This window comes from Saccostrea echinata, unplaced genomic scaffold (genome assembly GCF_033153115.1).
Source record: "Saccostrea echinata isolate AGI-Se365-2 ecotype Australia unplaced genomic scaffold, CSIRO_AGI_Sech_v1 ptg000008l, whole genome shotgun sequence".
In the NCBI taxonomy this organism is placed as follows: domain Eukaryota; kingdom Metazoa; phylum Mollusca; class Bivalvia; order Ostreida; family Ostreidae; genus Saccostrea; species Saccostrea echinata.
Genome location: NW_026889757.1, coordinates 3,366,501 through 3,385,409, shown reverse-complemented (window position 1 = coordinate 3,385,409; position 18,909 = coordinate 3,366,501).

Below are 18,909 nucleotides of genomic sequence, written 5' to 3'. Positions count from 1 at the left end.
AGCTCCAACCATTCAAAAGTTATGGCCAAGGTTTAAGTTTTTCAGAAGTAGGTCAAACTCCAAGGATAAGGTCAAAAGGTCACAGTGGTTGGTGTCCAAAGGAAGGTTATCTCACAAGGATTACATATGTGAAGTATGAAAGCCCTAGCTCCAACCATTCAAAAGTTATGGCCAAGGTTAAAGTTTTTCAAAAGTAGGTCAAACTCCAAGGTCAAAAGGTCAAAGTTGTTGGTATCCAAAGGAAGGTCTTGTCAAAAAAAAATATATGTGAAGTTTGAAACTCCAAGCACCAACTCTTCAGAAGTTATGGCCAAGGTTAAATTCTCATAACATTTTGCAAAAGTGGGTCAAACTCCAAGGTCAAGGTCAAAAGGTCAAATATGATGATACCCAAAGAAAGGCCTTGTCACAAGGAATACACATGTGAAATATGAAAGTCATAGCTCCAACCAATCAAAAGTTATGGGCAAGGTTAAAGTTGACAACAGACAGACAGACAAACAGACAGGACAAAAACATTATACCCCCTGGATCTTTCGATCCGGGGACATAAAAACACACACACACAACAAATAGGTCGGCCGCTCCTGCGGCCGATAATATATCTCTCTTTAAAATGGCGAAAAAAAGGAAAAAATCTAAACGTTCAAATTAAGAAATGTTACATCGTTTCATATGCCAAATTATGACTTGAAAAAAAAAAATCAATTTCAGAATATTGGTAGTTCTTAATGAAAAAGGCAAAGAAAAATGTATAACGTATTGCAGCAACTACCATTATAGTTTTGTGTTGCCTCCAGAATAAACTCACAAAATGGTGGAGGAAGCTACAAATATGTCAAAATTGAACCGTACATTTTTGTGTAAATTGCATATGCGGTTTTTGAGTAGATGAGACTCTGTATCAGACGACGGATGGTCTGTAAATAAACGGATTACCAGTAAAATTCTGATCAAAACTTTTATGAAGACTTAGTAGTTAGTAACATCATGGAAAGAGATGGGCGCTTCACTATTGCGGATTTGTGAAAGCACAGTTAAGAGGTAAAAATTAAAACAATGACACACAAACTTATGCTTCAGAAAAAGTTGTTAGCGAACTAAATCTAGTGATATAGAAACGTTTTTTATAAGAGTGTATGGGGTCAGACTGTGTGAAATGTATAGGGAGAGTTTTTTGAAAAACTCTACTCAGATGTTTTTGACGTTACAATGTTTTTGTGTGTTCCCTGGTAACAATATATGTTGATTTTAGAAGTAAGTAACATGATTTCCATTTAATTACATGTAATGAAAATTCACAAATCAACAAAATAGATATTTTTACATATGATAAAAGGCTTATCCTGCATATTTTTTAAAAAATAATGTAGCGAACCTTGTTTAAGCCAAAGTCCTGAAAAACTTATTCTAGTCAAGTCCTGGAAACCTTTTAGTTATAGTTTCGGAAAACTTTTTTAGTAGTCATAGGAATGTTGTATGTCATAGTAAGTGGAACCAGGATAGGACAGAGGAAGCATTCGAAGTTTTACCTACGAATGTACATGTATTTTGAAAATCTGTTCCCTAGAACAAATGCATGCTTCTCTAGTTAAATCAATACAAATACGTATGTGACATGTATGCTGCTGTACTTGTGAAACGTAGAATAAAGAATGCGAAGTTTCGTCCCTTACATATTGTAGTTTCAGGCAACGGTTCCATAGTTGATAGAATGAACTAAGTCTATTGTTATTGTGTATGTGGTACAGTGCCCTGCTTGCTCTGATAGTGCTGGTATAAATATTCATCGAAATGAGACTTCTGTTTGAAAGAAACAAGATTGCTGCATTTCAGTTTGAAGTAAAGGTAAATTTATACTGACTCGTGGTTTTATAATATGAAAAAATTGTCCGATTCAACTTATATTCCTTTTTAGCTCAAACCAAATTATTTATGAGAGATATATAGATATTTAAACGTTCATAATCTCGCAAAATAGATTAGAGCGACAGGATGTATAAATAAAAAGATAATTTTAACACATTAATGCTATTGCTGTAGAAAGAGAAGATATTTTTTTTCAAGAAAAGAACCTTGAAATTGTTCCAATCCTTTTACATTTGCTGTATAATATGTGTGATCATAATAAATCTTAAGTGAATTGGCGTACATTGTAGTTAAACAAGATCCCCAGACTTCTGTCCGCCATGATTATAAAGAGACTCTTTTAACAGGCACCTTGGTATGCATACAGTGTATGTACAAAAGTCAGCTATTTTATTTTAAACATGTATTAATAATTTTACGTCAAAAGAAGTGTAGGTTGAGATAAAAATAAGACTGAATTAACATCACACTATACTTTCTAAAAAAAAAAAAAAGAAAAAGAAAAAAGAAATAGTGAATAAATCAATTCTCTGTTCAGTATGATCGCCTAGAAATATATATGAATTGCATGGAAAAATAACTCTTTCAGTTAAAACATGCATCCAAAAAAAAAACCCCACATAATAAACGGGTATACAGGTAAAAAAAAAAGCCTATCTAGAGACGGTGCAAGACAATATAAGTTGTCTTTCTTTACTCTATGTAGAGTATACAAGTGTTTCATAACCTAAATTCCCTACCTCGCGGGTTCGAATCCCACTGTGGGACGTGGAAACCGGTCCTTCGGATGAGACCGTATAAACCGAGGTCCCGTGTCGCAGTAGGTGCTGGCACGAAAAAGATCCCTCACTGCTCAATGGCCGTAAGTGCCGAGTATAGGACAGAATTTGCAGCTCTCCACCGGTAAGTGGTGGCGTCTCCATATGAGTGAAAAATTCTTGAGAGGGACGTTAAACAACATACAAACAAACAAACATAACCTAAATTAAAGTGATTGAATTACCAGTTCGAGTTTACTCATTAATTATAAAATGATGATAAGAAAGACATCAATTTCGATAAATTGAGCATCTTTGGAATACTGATAGGTGGATTAAACAAGAGGGGGATCAAGCGGGAAAAGCACAAGGTCAGACAGTCCTGACCAACCTATTCAATGTGATTTTCAGTGTTTTTAATTTAAAGGCAGAGATTTTTTTTACCGGGTGGTAAATTCCAGGTGAGGGAGGGGCTTATTTTGTACAGGTGTGAATGCCTTGAGGGCTAGCAGTCAACCTGTGGTCGTTTGTCTCCCAATCCCTATACACAGAAAGTGATTTAATACACAGTAGAATACCCAAGAAGTCAAATTTTATTTTACTAGATGAAATCCCGCGCAAGCGCGGGGAATTGAATTTATACCACTACCGACAGAAAAAAATCTAATAATATATATATTGTAGTTTCTACTGACAGCCTACAGGCTTATAGCAGGAAGAAATACTTTGTTCAAAATCCCGCATGAAGGAGAAGTACGTCTCCAACCCCCCAACCCCCGTAAAACTTAAATAACAAAATCATTAATTGACGTTTATTGTGAAACCTGTTATATACAATGTACTACACTGTAAAAAATGTGTTTACAATTCAAACACTTTTCTAAACACTTTCTTGTCACCTCCTTTTTTATATGTTTAATTTCTAAACATGTAAAATTCCTAAACATGTCTTAGAAAGTGTTTAGAATTTAAACACTTGTGTGCTTAGAAATTAAACATATCTAAACACATAAACACAAGTGTTTAAATTCTAAACACATAACAGCAGATGTGTTTAATATCTAAACACAAACAAAACACTCTTAGTAAATTTAGGCACAAAACGTATATGTTTTTTAAATGCGCATAATTGTCAAAATTTTCAAAATATTTAAACAATATCAATTTTCTATAAAGCCACTGAACGTTGGGATATGTATTTAATTATACAATACAATGGACACTGTGCGATGTACATGTACTTAATTTACACAAATAATGTAGGAGATAGAACTGAATAGATTTGATTAGTCTCAACAATTCAATCAGAATGACACATAATTTATAACGTACACATAGATAACAAACTTTTAATCTTCAAGATTATTAAATAGATAATATTAAGCTGACAATTTAATATCAAAACTTCATTGAATATTTTTAAAAGGCTTTATTAAAGAATTTTTAAATTAAAAATACAAAATGTATATTTATTTTATTTTATATATATATATTTATTATAATCATTATAATTTGAATCGGCTGCAGAGTTTTCCTCATGTCAATCACAAAAATATCAAATTTTATTAACTTTCAGCAAGTCTCAAAGCACCACATATTATAATCTACATCCCATCAATAACTGCCAGAAAGTAATCCATTTCAAATGCACGAGGATAATTGTAAACACTGTCGAATTAACTAAGTAGTCTTCAACAAATGAAGTTTCAAAGTGTTGATTACGGAACAACAAAATTGCACTTGAAGATGACACCAGGTACTCTGATACGTGTATTTTGAGTTCAATCTGGACTATGTACAGTGCCTGTAGGAAAGAAAGCCTGATTTTAGAATAAGTACACTATCACTGATATTGAAACAGAATTGTTCAAATTTTAGTGAAACTACACTGATATAAATATAAATGTTTTTAATGACATTGAATATTATTTCCTCTCCTACAAGTCTATTAACGAATTCAAGATATCCCTAGTCAACTTTATTTACATTGTTCATCGTGGTTAATTAATTCAAAGAAAAAGAAAACAAACCTTTAATGTATTGCAGTAGCAAGATACTCTTTCACGTATTTCACTATTTAGTCATGGTTATCCCTTGAATTGGGTTGTCATAACTCTCATTGATACATCACCTTAGCTTGTTGTGTTTCCTTTGTTTAGATAGCCGCTCAAATTAACGTTCAAATATATGTGTGTCATTTCCGGGAAGATAACTCTGCACTTTACAGTAAAACGTGTTTAATTTCTAAACGCGTTTAGATATAAAACATGTTAAGACATAAGTGTTTAGTTGTTAAACACAATACTATACATGTTTAGATCTAAACATGTATCAGAAGTGTTTATTTCCTAAACACAATTTTTACAGTGTATGTTATGGATATTGTACTTCAAATGGTCTTATTTCAATTCCGTCACGAATAAAAGCAGTGAATATGCACATTTTACTGAGAAATAGATTTTTTTTTTGGTAAAAATTCACAGGTACTTGTTGGATGGTTTATAGATATGTATGTACCTTATTGATATGTAAAAACTGTACCTTACCTCTTTTTTTTTTTTTACATATCAATAAGGTACATGTATACATATTTATAATCCAAGACCTAAAAGTACCTGTGTAAAAATTAGCTTTTATTTAACGCCCTATGATACACTGGCGGATTTAGAGGGAGGCCCAACCCCCCTCCCGTTTTCTGTCCAAAATATACATAAAATTTAATAAATCATTTTTTTTTTTTGGTGTGTCCGTGGACCCCTACCCCAACCCCAAACTGGTTGCCCCCCCCTTTTTTTTTTCAAGATTCCTGGATCCGCCACTGGAATAGGCCGAGTATTTGATACAAAACACTGTATTCAAAAAAAAAAAACTGAAATGTATAAATTAAAGCACAAAATTATACAACATATTTGTACTTGAATAATGCCTTATTCATTGATATTCTCTTTTCATGTAAGCAAGTTTATTACGAAGTACAAATTGTACTTCGGGTTCGTTGCCATGATGCTTTCAGTGAGGAATATATACAAATTTTACCGACAAATTTATTAGGAAAACCTACTACATATATGTAATAGTCTTTCGATATATAAATATATTCACAACTTACAGTGTTATCAATGATTTACCATTATTTCAATGACCATTCACACAAAAGCTATTTTTTTTTCTTTTTAACATCGGGCTCGATGCTATATGATGTTATAGAAGCTTCCGTCAATATTACGATCGGTGAATGACGAAAATAACTTACACATTTCCCTTTTTAATCGGTTATCACAACTTATTTCTTTTATATCATTTAAATCAAGTTTTGATTGAATAATTCAGTAATGACGTTCAAGGAAATAAATAAACGATTGCTTGTTGTCAGTTTCATTAAAAATTGACAGTAACTTTGATCCGCCAACCGGAAACGCCACCGTACTCACGTTTTTGCTATTTCATGGCTGTTTATAGAAAATAAAAGTAGACTTTTAATTTAATGTACGATACTTACAATGCAAGTGAAATCTAAATATAGTTTACGGACATCATCTTGCATCGTGTGTATTCTTAGAGGAGTAAGTAAGAACTCTGGTGCACCCGTTTCGGAGTTTATTTGCAAAATTTATTAATTTATAAGTATAGATTATTATTTTTTTTTTTTTACTTTTTTGAGATGATTTTGAATTAGAAATAAAAGGTTGGAAATAAAGTTTAATCTCAATATATATTTTCATAAAGAATATCATAATTATTTCAAGTACTAAAGGTTATATATATATATATATATATATATATATATATATATATATATATATATATATATATATATATATATATATATATAAAGCACATTTTACAACAACTCTTAAACTAATATAACTGCCCTAAGTGAAGAGATATTAATACAGAAAGCACAAAGAAATTCACTTTTATAAGGATACCCACTTCCGCCCCAGCCCGGGGTTGAACTCTCGACCTACGGAATCTGTCTCCTAGCAGTACAGGAACAGCGCGCTAGACCGCTCGGCCATCTAGGCAAGTTAAAAAAAAACTTGCTTTCGATGCCGATGGAATTCTCGCGGCGCTGTCCTACACTACACGGTCATTGAGAATGGAAGTGAGATACAGTTATTTGGACATTAGTTTTATTAGAAATCAAGCTAAAAATCCCATAGTAATACAGTTCCTCTATTGTTTATATGTGTGGTAAATAGTAAAAGATCAAAAGTTAATTTGAAGGTCACCACGAGTGCCAAACAAGGTATTCAGGGTATACACAGAGACAAGTAAGTAAATGTCAATCAAGTTCTAGCACCCAATGAGACTAAGCTGTAAATGTCTTAAACGTAGAACCTACGTCGTATGACGTCATATCGAGTAAATGAGTTCTGTCTGCTAGATCCATTATGGCGTCATAATTAATTTAATGTTACTTTTTCCCGTACTTTGCGGCTTTAATCCAAGACTGTCTCATGTAATGAAGTTGCACAACTGTGATAATATGAATGGCATAAAACTATTTTGAAGGAATGCAAAAATCCTAAGAAATCTAAATAGTACAATATCTTGGTGAAATGTGTCTGAGTCAAAGATCTGTGTGTAAATTCTGTAATGTCTATCATGAATTGACGTGCATTCCTTTTCATAATCATTTGTTAATTATTCATAATGGTTGTTGTATAATACATCTGTAAAATGTTTCCCTTAAAGGACTTATCGCATGTTTCTAAATTATTTGAAATTAAAAGCGTAAAACGTTCCTTATGACCACAGTTTATAAATTTTGTGTTTTTCCTGCTGATAAACCGCGGTAATTAACCAATTATTGACTCAGATGAAAACCCCTGAATTAAAAATCTAAGTTAATTAGATAGCGATCACGTGACCCTGTGACGTCAAAGGCGACAATGGCTGATCAGCTCTTCACGTAAATGTTACTAAAATATACGCGATACAACCTGGATTTTCTGCGTTATGGACGACCAAATCACTGATTTTATCGATATGAAATTTCATATCCAATCTTATATTTTAGAATTGTCAGCAAGAAACAATCTGAAAAATCCGTTAACATTGTAAAAATAGCAGCGACGATAGCGAGGGAGACGCGGCGAAGACGAAGAAACTCGCCATCACAATACAATTTGATTTGTCATTTTATCTCATGTATTAACTTATTTGATTCACAAATTTAATATTACATAACTTTGTTATTCTTCGTTTTTAACATAATATTAATTCATGCAAGTATGCTTTCATATGTTTTGTAAAGGATGGCGGTCTTGAAAAATAATTTTCCGATCACGAAACATCGCCGTAATCAGACCTACAGATTCTAAATGTTTGGAATAAAAAACGAAAATATCTCAAAATTCTTATTCCTTAGGATTAGTTAATGTTTCTATAGTAATTGAAAATCACGGTAGGAATTAATTTTTTCAGCATTTTTCATAATTAAGCTGCATTTGTCGTTGATAACTTCGTAAATAGTGTGAAACTTCTCATCTCTCTATCACTGAATTGTCGCCTATGACGTCAGAGCAGTATTTCGCCGAAATCCGACTGAAATATGCATATTGCCGTATTTGAATTTCAACTCTCAATATCTCTTAAAATATGTTTTCAACAACGTTTATTGTATTCAGAATTTTAATTAACAAGGTTGTAGATAATATTTTTCATAAAATTAAGATTTTTGAAAAATCATGCGATAAGTCCTTTAAATATTATCTTTTTAAACATTTTTTTTTTTTTTTTTTACATTTTTTGATAAATATTCACATTGTAAATCTGAACGTAACCCCAAAACAGTCATTTAATAATTAAATCCTGTGCAAGTGCAAAAAGGTCAACAAAAGAAGTATTGATAGAGCGTCTCTCATTAGTTTGCGGGGAAAGGTGTATATTTTAATCACCTTTTCTAATTAGTTGGGCATGTTCTTCATCATATTAAAGATTGAAAACATTCTGACAAAGACTTTTGAAAAATATTTACAAATTTAGGTTGTAAATTGACTACAAAATATTGAGCACATTTGCCTACATTCGTTGAAATTTGGACTTAATCTTTTATGTCAATTGCATGAATAAAAAAGAATTTATTCTCGAATAATATATTGCTTAATACGGTTCAGTTAATAAAGTCTATGAACGACGATGTTTGAAGAAGTATTTTTGTGATTTTCTATATTCTCTTTATGACCAGTACCCCTAAAATGGCTGAAAATATGTAGTCGCTGTGTAAAATTATCATTCCAAGTTGCACAGACTGCACTACATTTAATAACAAGGAAATTTACCATATATTTTTATCTGATTGATAAGCGAGTGCTAATTTATCATTTTGAAAAGTTTGAAAATCTTGTGACAAAGACTTTTCCGACATAGGTTCTACCTTAACACCCTCCCCCTTTGGAAAACTGAACTTCTCATAAAATATAGGAAAAATATCTATATAGGTAATAAAATTATATAGTTGTCCTCACACAGTAGCAGTGCATGTTCAAGGATCGTTCCAAAAATACCGAGACGTTCTTCGACATTTAAAAACAACACATTTTCAGATGTTAAAAAAATTATTTTGTCGATGTGTGCAGTTTCATTACATTTGATTAAATGGAACTCATGTTACTCAATTTAAAAAAAACATGTTTTATCACCACACAACACTCTTAAGAAATATAATTATAAAGTCAAATACAACGTCATAAGTTTCTGAAAATTACTTTCCCTCTTTATTAGTCCCCCACCGGTGAAACCGGAGGGGACTATAGGTTTCCTCTGAGTCTGTCCGTCCGTCTGTCTGTCTGTCCTTCTGTCTGTCTGTCAGTCTGTCCCCTGTCCCACTTGGTTTTTTTCTTACATGATCTGTATCTTAAGGTCTTACTCCATACTTGACACTTAGATATCTAACAATTGTTTGAGTAGCAAAAGTTAGTTTGTGAGTGTTTTGAAGTTTTTAACCGCTCAACTCTGCTTTCACAAGTTCAGCAAAAATGAAGCACGTATCACATTTATGACCGTTGCTTACTCTTTGGACCAGATTTTTACCTATAATCTGTTATCATGCAGACTGCACATCATCCAATTCAAAGTCTCTACCACTCAAAACTGGATTTTGCCATTTCCTAACAAAAAAATACTATAATTAACTATAGTTTACTATAGTTAACTATAGTGATAACTTTGACACTATGAAAACTTTGATTTACTATAGTGATAACTTTGACACTTTGATTTACTATAGTTAACAATAGAATTTTTTTTTGTTAGGGAATTTATATACAAATGCATGGTTCCTCCAGCATTTTTAGAGTTGAATGACAATGTCATTGTCTACTAACATTCTCTGGAGAAAGCAAGCCATTGTTTACCTACATTCTCTGGAGAAAACAAGCCATTGTCTATTTACGTTCTCTTGAGAAACCAATCTATTGTTTACTTATATGCTCTGGAAAAAAACATGTTATTGTCTACTTGCATTCTCTGGAGTAACCAATCCATTTCCCAAACACATTCTTTGGAGAAACCAATTCATTGTCTACTTACATTTTCTGGAATAACCATTCTGTTGTCTTAAATTCTCGGGAGAAACCAATGTGTACTTATATTTTTTTTTTTTTTGGGGGGGGGGGACCAGTTACAAGCCATTGTCTACTAATACCAATCCATTGTCAGCTTAAATTCTCTGGATACCAATCCATTGTCTGCTTAAATTCTCTGGAATTTCAAATCCATTGTCTACTTATATTCTCTGGAAAAACCAAGCAATTATCTACTTACATTCTCTGGATAAACCATGCCATTGTCTACTTACCATCTCTGGAGAAAAAAAGCAAGCCATTGACTACTTACGTTCTCTGGAGAAACCAACCCATTCTCCGAGGAAACCAACCCATTGTCTATTTACATTTTTGGGAGAAACCAAGCCATAGATTGTCTACTTACACTCTCTGTAGAAACCAAGTAATTGTCTGTGTTTACTCTCTGGAGAAACCAAGCCAGAGATTATACGTAGACAATGACTTTAGAGGACTAGGATTTAATTCTGCAAGTAGTAATCCAACTTATACCCATAGCTCTCTTTCTAAGGAGGAAATTCTTCAAAATTATATATCAGTTTTAAACATATTTAATATTCCCAACAGTCAAAATGAATTTGAATTACCATACCTGTACTGGATTCCAAAATTCCATTAAAAAAATCCTTACAAACAAAGATAAATAGCGAGTTCCAGTAAATATTCTACCAAGCTTCTTGTCGCCCGCGTGGCGCAGTGGTTAGAGCGTTCGCTCTAAAGTCGCGGAGTAAGGAGTTGATCCTTACGTCGCGGGTTCGAATCCCACTTTGGGACGTGGAGACCGGTCCTTCGGATGAGACCGTTTAAACCGAGGTCCCGTGTCGCAGTAGGTGCTGGCACGAAAAAGATCCCTCACTACTCAATAGCCGTAAGTGCCGAGTATAGGACAAAATTTGCAGCTCTCCACCGGCAAATGGTCGCGTCTCCGTATGAGTGAAAAATTCTCGAGAGGGACGTTAAACAATAAACAAACAAACAAATCAAGCCTCTTACTTTACTCCTCACTAAAATATTTACAGCAGTGAAGGAGAAACTTCATGAGTACTGTTCAACAGTACATGTATATTCGACAAGTGGTGTAAATCGGATACTTAATTAAAAACCCAAAGGAACTTTTAGAAAATTTGAAATCACAAAATTTTAACAAAATCAATAACATCAAAACGTACGACTTTTCAACGCTTTATACAACCATTCCCCACGATGAATTAAAGTCTGTAGGCTTTTTGACATCATAGACAGCTGCTTTTTCAATAAAAATGGAACTCGTAAATATACTTACCTTTCATTTGTCATTTGCAAAATTATTTTGTTAAAAACATTCTGATTGTACACACGAGTACTCGAGGTTGATATTAAAAAGATGGTTGAGTTTTTGATGGACAATATATATGTAATTTTGGGAGATCAGGTCTTCAAACGATCTGTTGGAGTTCCCATGAGTACCAACTGCGCGCCCTTATTATCAGACCTATTTTTGTATTCATATGATGCAGATTTTATTCAAAAACTTCTACATGAGAAGAAGAAATCACTTGCTGTGGCCTTGAGCTCGACATTTAGATATATCGACGACGTACTATCAATTAACAATAGATACTTCCATTCATATGTCGACTCGATATATCCCAGTTAGCTTGAAATAAAAGATACCACAGACTCTGACACATCTGTTTCTTATTTGGATATTTTATTTTAAAAACTTTAATGGTAACCTAACAACAAAGCTTTATGATAAACGTGATTACTTTAATTTTTCAATCGTCAACTTCCCTTACTCGTGTACATGTAGCATTATACCCTTATCGCCTGCATATGGAGTTCTTGTCTTCCAGTTGATTTGATACGCAAGAGCACGCTCTGCGTATGAACACTTTTTAAAACGAGTCAAGCTATTGACAAACAAGTTGATGAGACAAGGACATCAACAGTCTTGTTTGAAGTCATCATTTCATAAGTTTTATGGTCGATACAATGACCTTGTCAGCAAATGCAACCCATCATTAAATCAAATACTGACTGAAGTTTTCATACTAATTGTTAGGTCATTATTTACACATTGAATTGTCTACGGATTTTTTCGTTTTTCCCGATTATGACAAGGAGCACAGGGCAGGTGTAACCGATCGGGATTCTCACTCCTCCATGGCACCTGATCCCACCTCTGATGTTTTGGAGGTCTGTGTTTGCTCTGCTCCCCATTTGAATTGTTTTAATGGACTTTGTGCTTGAATACTGTTCTTTATCTTCATATTTCATTACATTCTTTGGAGAAATCAAGCTTTTGTCTACTTACATTCTCGAGAGAAACCAATCCAGTGTTTACGTATATTCTCTGCAATTGTCTACTTACATTCTCTGAAGAAACCAAGCCATTACCTACTTAATTCATTGGAGAAACCAATCCATTGTCAACTTACATTCTCTGCCATTGTCTGCTTACACTCTCTGCCATTGTCTACTTACTGTTTTTGGCCCTGAGAATTTCTGAAAAATCAAAACTGCTCAGTTTTGGTTGAAAATGCAGTATTTATATCTTGGACCCTTGCTGACCATGTATCTATTGAACCTGACGTAATTTTCTCTCTAGTCAATTCATAATGACGTCATAAAATGCGTCATTTTACCCACATCCTGTAAATTCCCTTAAAAATAGCCAAAAGTTGAGGTATTTTTTCAATATTTCACATAGAGCACAACCTCTGATCCAAAATATGCAATTACATAATGAAAAATCTGTTTCTGAGGATCACAAAACATGTTTTAATTTTTGGATCGTGGGCTTGCTCATATTTTAATTCTTTGCTGAAGGTAGTCAAATACGCGTGTTTTCTGCAAAATTCAAGAACATTGCATTTTCTCAAAGCCTGTTTTCCAATACCTGGATTCTCAAAAAGAAATTTTATTATAGGAAATCAAAGCACTAAGTCTCTACTTTATTTTGATATATGAAATGGGACAGAGGGTGATAGTCAATTAGTTGGTAAAAGGACAGGGCCATTTTATGCATAAAGTGAACTTAGCTCATTTGTTTTGTTTAAGTGCCATTTATTAGAGATTTAGCTATAGATACATGTATTATAACGTGTATTATAAGTGAATTGCTCAATTTTGAACGTGCTCCGTGACCTCATTTTTGCAGTCTTAAACTTTATATAATTTTGATATTAACCGTGATATATTTAACATTTTATTCAAATCATTTAGATTTATTCTTCAAATGTGTCTACTAAATCTGGTTATAATATGGTGTTAGATAAAAAATGTATGACAAAAGTCTGCGTATTTTAGGAATGACGCTAATTCTTGGCCAAATTATTCGAGTATAACCTGGTTTGGGCAGGTTTGCGCTTTATAATCCGCGAAGCGGATTATAAAACAGCGTAAACTGACCCAAACCAGGTTACACTCGAATAATTTGGCCAAGAATTAGAGTCATTCCTTATAATTTAATTTTAAAATCATTAAATAACTATGGGTGTAAAATTTCATTGCTTTTTATTAGTTCAATTTTTTTTTTGTAAAATAACATCCCGATTTGATTTCATCTTTGTGAACATTTTAGCAAAAGCTTGTGTAACGGGATAGCGCTCAATGGCTATCCCACTTCTGACACCAAAAATTGTAACACTATAGTGGTTCTAGAAGTTAAAGGATTAAATCCCCTTTCAAACACTGAGTCTGCAACAATAACTCAAAATTTAAGTTTCAGGAATTTATTGAATCTGCTTCCAAATACAAACTTTTATTAAATATGATACCCATAAGTCTCAACTAGAAGGTAAAAATATCCACAACAAACAAAAATAATCTATAAATTTTATGATTTCCAGGCTTTTCTTAACCAAACCCCATTAAAACAAGTCCGATCCAGAAATAATCCAGATATGTGACTTTACTCTAAATAAAGTAATTAATTTGATAAATTGTCAGAACGGTAAATGTGATATGTCTGGCAAAGTTTTAGAAAAATTCATTCAAGAAATCTGATCTTGAAATAAACAAGATATGTGATTTCCTGAAGAATAAACTATTAATTAGATAATTTTCAATAAATTATTTAAAAGAAAATTTGGTAAAGTCGGATCCTAAAATAATAAAGATATGTGACTAAAATCAAAATTTTAGAGAAAGAACCAACAAATTGCCAAATATTAAATATTCAGAATTATTAATTAATGGAAAAATTCAATTTACCAATTAAAAAAAATCAAAGAGTTTTACCTTAATCAATATTAAAGTGATAGCCAAAATAAACCCTACGTCCAAGAAAAAGCTGAAAAGCAGACTGACTTCGGATTTACGGATTTTTCGTATTTATATTCCGCAAAGACAAATCACACTCCGTTTCCATACGAATTCGTATAACGCATACGGAGTTCTACGGAATCTGCATACGAAAAGTAGTTCTCTAGATAAAAATACAATTAATACTGCAAATAATTCTTTCAATGATTTTTTATATAACATTTCACACATAAATAATAATTGCATACCTATTTCACAGTAAAAGTCGGTATTCTTTGAAATTGATAGCGATTGAATATTAATGAGGTTAACAGTATAAATATGGGGATTGACCCGGAAGTAGAAGTCAACCTAGACCAAAAATACATAAAAAAAAAAAAAAAAAAAAAGAACACAAGTATGGTGCAGATTGTACAGTGAAAAATACTGCAATTTTACCTAAGTAAGAAAAATAATTAATAATTTACATCGAGATCAGTCTTTAGAAGACATTATAATACAAGTACTCTGATTAGATCCTTTAAATATAGCTGTAAATTCGTAAAATATCTATGTCTATACAACGTGTGTCAATCCGACTTTCCTCTGTTAAACTTTTACAACGGTAACAATCAAGAGTAAACAAAGCTGACAATTCAATAATATTTTAAATTACATACAGGTAAAATATAATTGGATAATATACAAAACAATTCACACTGATATGTGATTCAGTATTCACCATTTATAATAACATGTTCATTAAAAAAAATAAGGAGGGGTCATCTCAAAATACATAAATATTACATTACCCCTCTCATAAAAATTTCATGTCCCCATGAAGAATTAAACACATTAACAAAACATATTTACCAAAAAAAAAAAAAAAAAAGAATGAATATTATTATTATTCTCATATATAATTCATCTCCTTAAACCAAACCTGGAACTTCCTCTTGTAAACTTCCTAGGGCTCCTTCTTCTAATTGGTGATCTATCCCTCCTTCTATCTGGGCTTCCTTCCCTGTCCCTTGTGTTTCTTTCTCCCCCTTTCAACAAGTTGTCTTAGTAACCCGGTCCGTGTCTTCATCTGCTCATTCATCGCACTGACAGCGGTATATAACAAAAATAGATTCTTGTTCATCTTTGTGAGTTCTGGCAACACCTGATCAACGACCCTTCCAGACTTGCTGTTGTTCTCCTCCTTCTCTGTCTGCTCGTCCTTCTCTGTCTGCTTCTCCTCTTTTCCTTCCTTTTCATCTTTCTCCTCATCATCTTCATTCTCATCACTGCTCTCACTCGAACTCCCCTGCCGCTTCCTCTTCTTATCCTGGTTTTTCCTGGGGGCTAGTCCTGTTGGAGGCTTCTCGCTTTAAACCACAGGGACTGCAACTGATGTGCCATTATAGCCCAAGTACCTGTCCAGAAACCCGAAATCTTCGTCTAAAAGATCGTCAAAGTGAAGAGTCGTCGTGACTTCTGGTAGTTAAACTCTTCCTCATCAAGTAGAGCAGGTTCCATGGCAGGAGTACGGGCAGGTGTCTCTGCTACTGAGGGTGTTGACTTGGTGGTCTGCTTACCGGTATACATCTTTGACCAGTGGTCTCTGGAGGCATCCCGGCTTAACCTATTGAAGTGATTTCCTTCGATCAAATAAACAACATTAGGGTTTTCCCTAAGATAATTCTTATTTTTCTTATGACATGGTATTTGTAGATGTGGGCCACAACCTGTCTCCGTTCCCCAATGTAAGGCGTCTTCTTATCATCACACATAAGGCACATAGGGCAATCTGCCCTGCCCCGCTTCAAGATGTGAAGTTCTAAATCCGACATGTTTTAACTGAAAGTAATCATAACATGCATAAGGTATACATACATATTTTAAATTTACTCAATACAATACTCCCTTCCCACAGAAACCTGATTGCTTGGTCATGTTAAATTATTCCACTTAAAAATAAAATAAAATTCCATCTTGTTGAGACTTGAATATTTCAACTAGCAGATAACGAAAAATACCTAGCTGATATTCCTCTTCTCTCTAGATCTCCTTAGAGTCATCAGATAACTCCTAATCTCACAAGCAGTGGCCAAGAAAGATTAAAAAAATTTCCACCAAAATGATAGTTTAATCATATATTAATTTAATATAATATCAGATGACAAGATTTTACAAATACACTCCAACGAGAAGAAATCCATAGGGAAAGTCAATGGTACATAACTGATAGAACAATAATCCTCATAGATATCACAAAGCCCATTTGGAACAACATTTTCGAGATATCATAGACAGTCAGACAAGAAGTGGTTTTTTTTAATTTTATTTATTTATCTATTTTTTAAAAGTAATACAGTGTCATTTGGGACTTCACTGGAATGAAACCTGATCACATGCAGAGAATGGGCAGTCAAATGGTCCATTTTTTTTTCACCGACAAAAGAAAAATCAACACTTGTTAAATTTCATATTTTTGATATCAAGAAGTCTCATTGCAACAATTATGAATACGGTTTTAGTTTATCGTGGTGTACCACTCTATAAGATTCATTTTCGGGGTTCCTGATCTTTTAGGTGAGGTCAGACAGCCGCTGTTCTACCATGCAAGGACCCCAATACAAGTTCCCTAATTTAACATCTTTCTGTCCTTCATTGAGGTACCACACTTTGTCACCCATTGTATCTATTTATGTTTGACTTTATATTGTAGAAATCTCTGTCTGCTGTGGGAACTCTGCAAGTGCTTTCTGGCAATTTGATGAGATTGGAAATAGAGTCATCTTGGCACAAAGTTTTTGAACCATGATATCTGAAGGGATTCTGAATTCTCTTCCCAACATAAGGAGGTTAGGAGTAAGACCAGTAGACTCTGTATATTTGATCTGTACACAGCTCTCAGACATCCCAAGTAAAGACCCCATTCTGTTTTATCATCCTTAATGAAACTTTTCATCATTTTAATTAATGTTCTATTGAATCTTTCAGTCTTCCAATCACATCAGGGATCCCTAGATGTCGTTCTAGTCTTCTTTATTCCAAGGAGGTCACATAGCTCATGAAAAATTTGACTGTCATAATAACGACCTTGATCCGACAATATTGTATCGGGACACCCAAAGCGACTAATAACTTCGTTAAGTAAAACTCGTGCCGTAGTAGCTGTCAAATCTGGAATAGGAAATATTTTCACCCAGTGGAACCATGGATTGCAGTTAAAATATATTTATTTCTTCCAGGCGTTTTTGGCAATGGTCCGTAGAGAGTCTGTCTCGAGGGGAGCTCACACTCATATCACCTAACTTTGCTTTGGGAGTGTGGTATGGTTTTCTATTACCTTCACAAATCTTGCAGCTTGATACATGAGCACTAATGTCGTCCTCTTTTCAAACCAAAAGAAGTATCTTGAGACTCTCTCTTGTGCTTTCTTTCTTCCTAAATGTCCACACAGAAGGTTGTCATGGGCCAAGGTCATTGTCTCCTTTCTAAAGGTCTTTGGGGTCACCAACTGTAAATGAAATCCAGAGTTGTCTTTCTTGTGAAATTCTTTTACTAGAAGAACATGTTGAATTTTTAAGGAATCAAATATATGCCAGTAATAACGAGTGGCTCCAGATTCCTTGCCTATCTCTGATGTTTCTGGCCATCTTTTGTTTTCGACCCATACATACACTTGACGAATATCTGGGTCGATTAACTGTGCCTTCTTTATTTGTTCTTTAGTGTATTTCTCCCACATAGAAGAATATCCTACAGTATTTTTATTTCTTTCATTCCTAGTCTTTACAGCTCTAGTTTTTTCTGTCGTAAATTGTAGAGAAGTCACTTGGACAGTATCTTTGCGGGTCATTTTAGAAGGAACCTGCAAGAAAAAACTCTGCATTTCTGATGCTCTCTTTACACATTTACTACAGGGACCACATTTTAAATACTCTAAACTGTCAGTTTCAGAACACATGCAATCAGCTGGGTTTTCACATCTGCTCAAAGCATCAGAGTTACAATGTTTCGGACCTGGGCGATACTGTATAGAGAAATCAAAATAAGAGAGAATCTCCAACCACCTTGCTATTCGACCTTTAGGCCCTCTAAGTTTGAATAACCAGACTAAAGCCTGGTGGTCGGTACGAACTGTAACCTCCTTCCCAGTAGGCATTGCCTGAAATATTCAACAAAGTAACGCAGAGCTACAAACTCTATCTGTAATACAATATTTTTTCTCTGACTTGTTTAAAGACCGACTCCCATATGCAATGACCCTCTCATATCCATTTTGTATTTGTGACAGGACACCTCCAATTGCCACATCACTAGCATCTGTATCTAAAATGTATTCGCCTTCATCTAATGGATAAGCAAGTATATCTGGTGTAGTGAAACAATCTTTAAGTTTGAGAAAGACATCTTCACATTCATCTGTCCATATGAATTGTCTCCCCTTTTTAGTCAACTCGACCAAAGGTCTCACTAATTGAGCAAAATCCTTG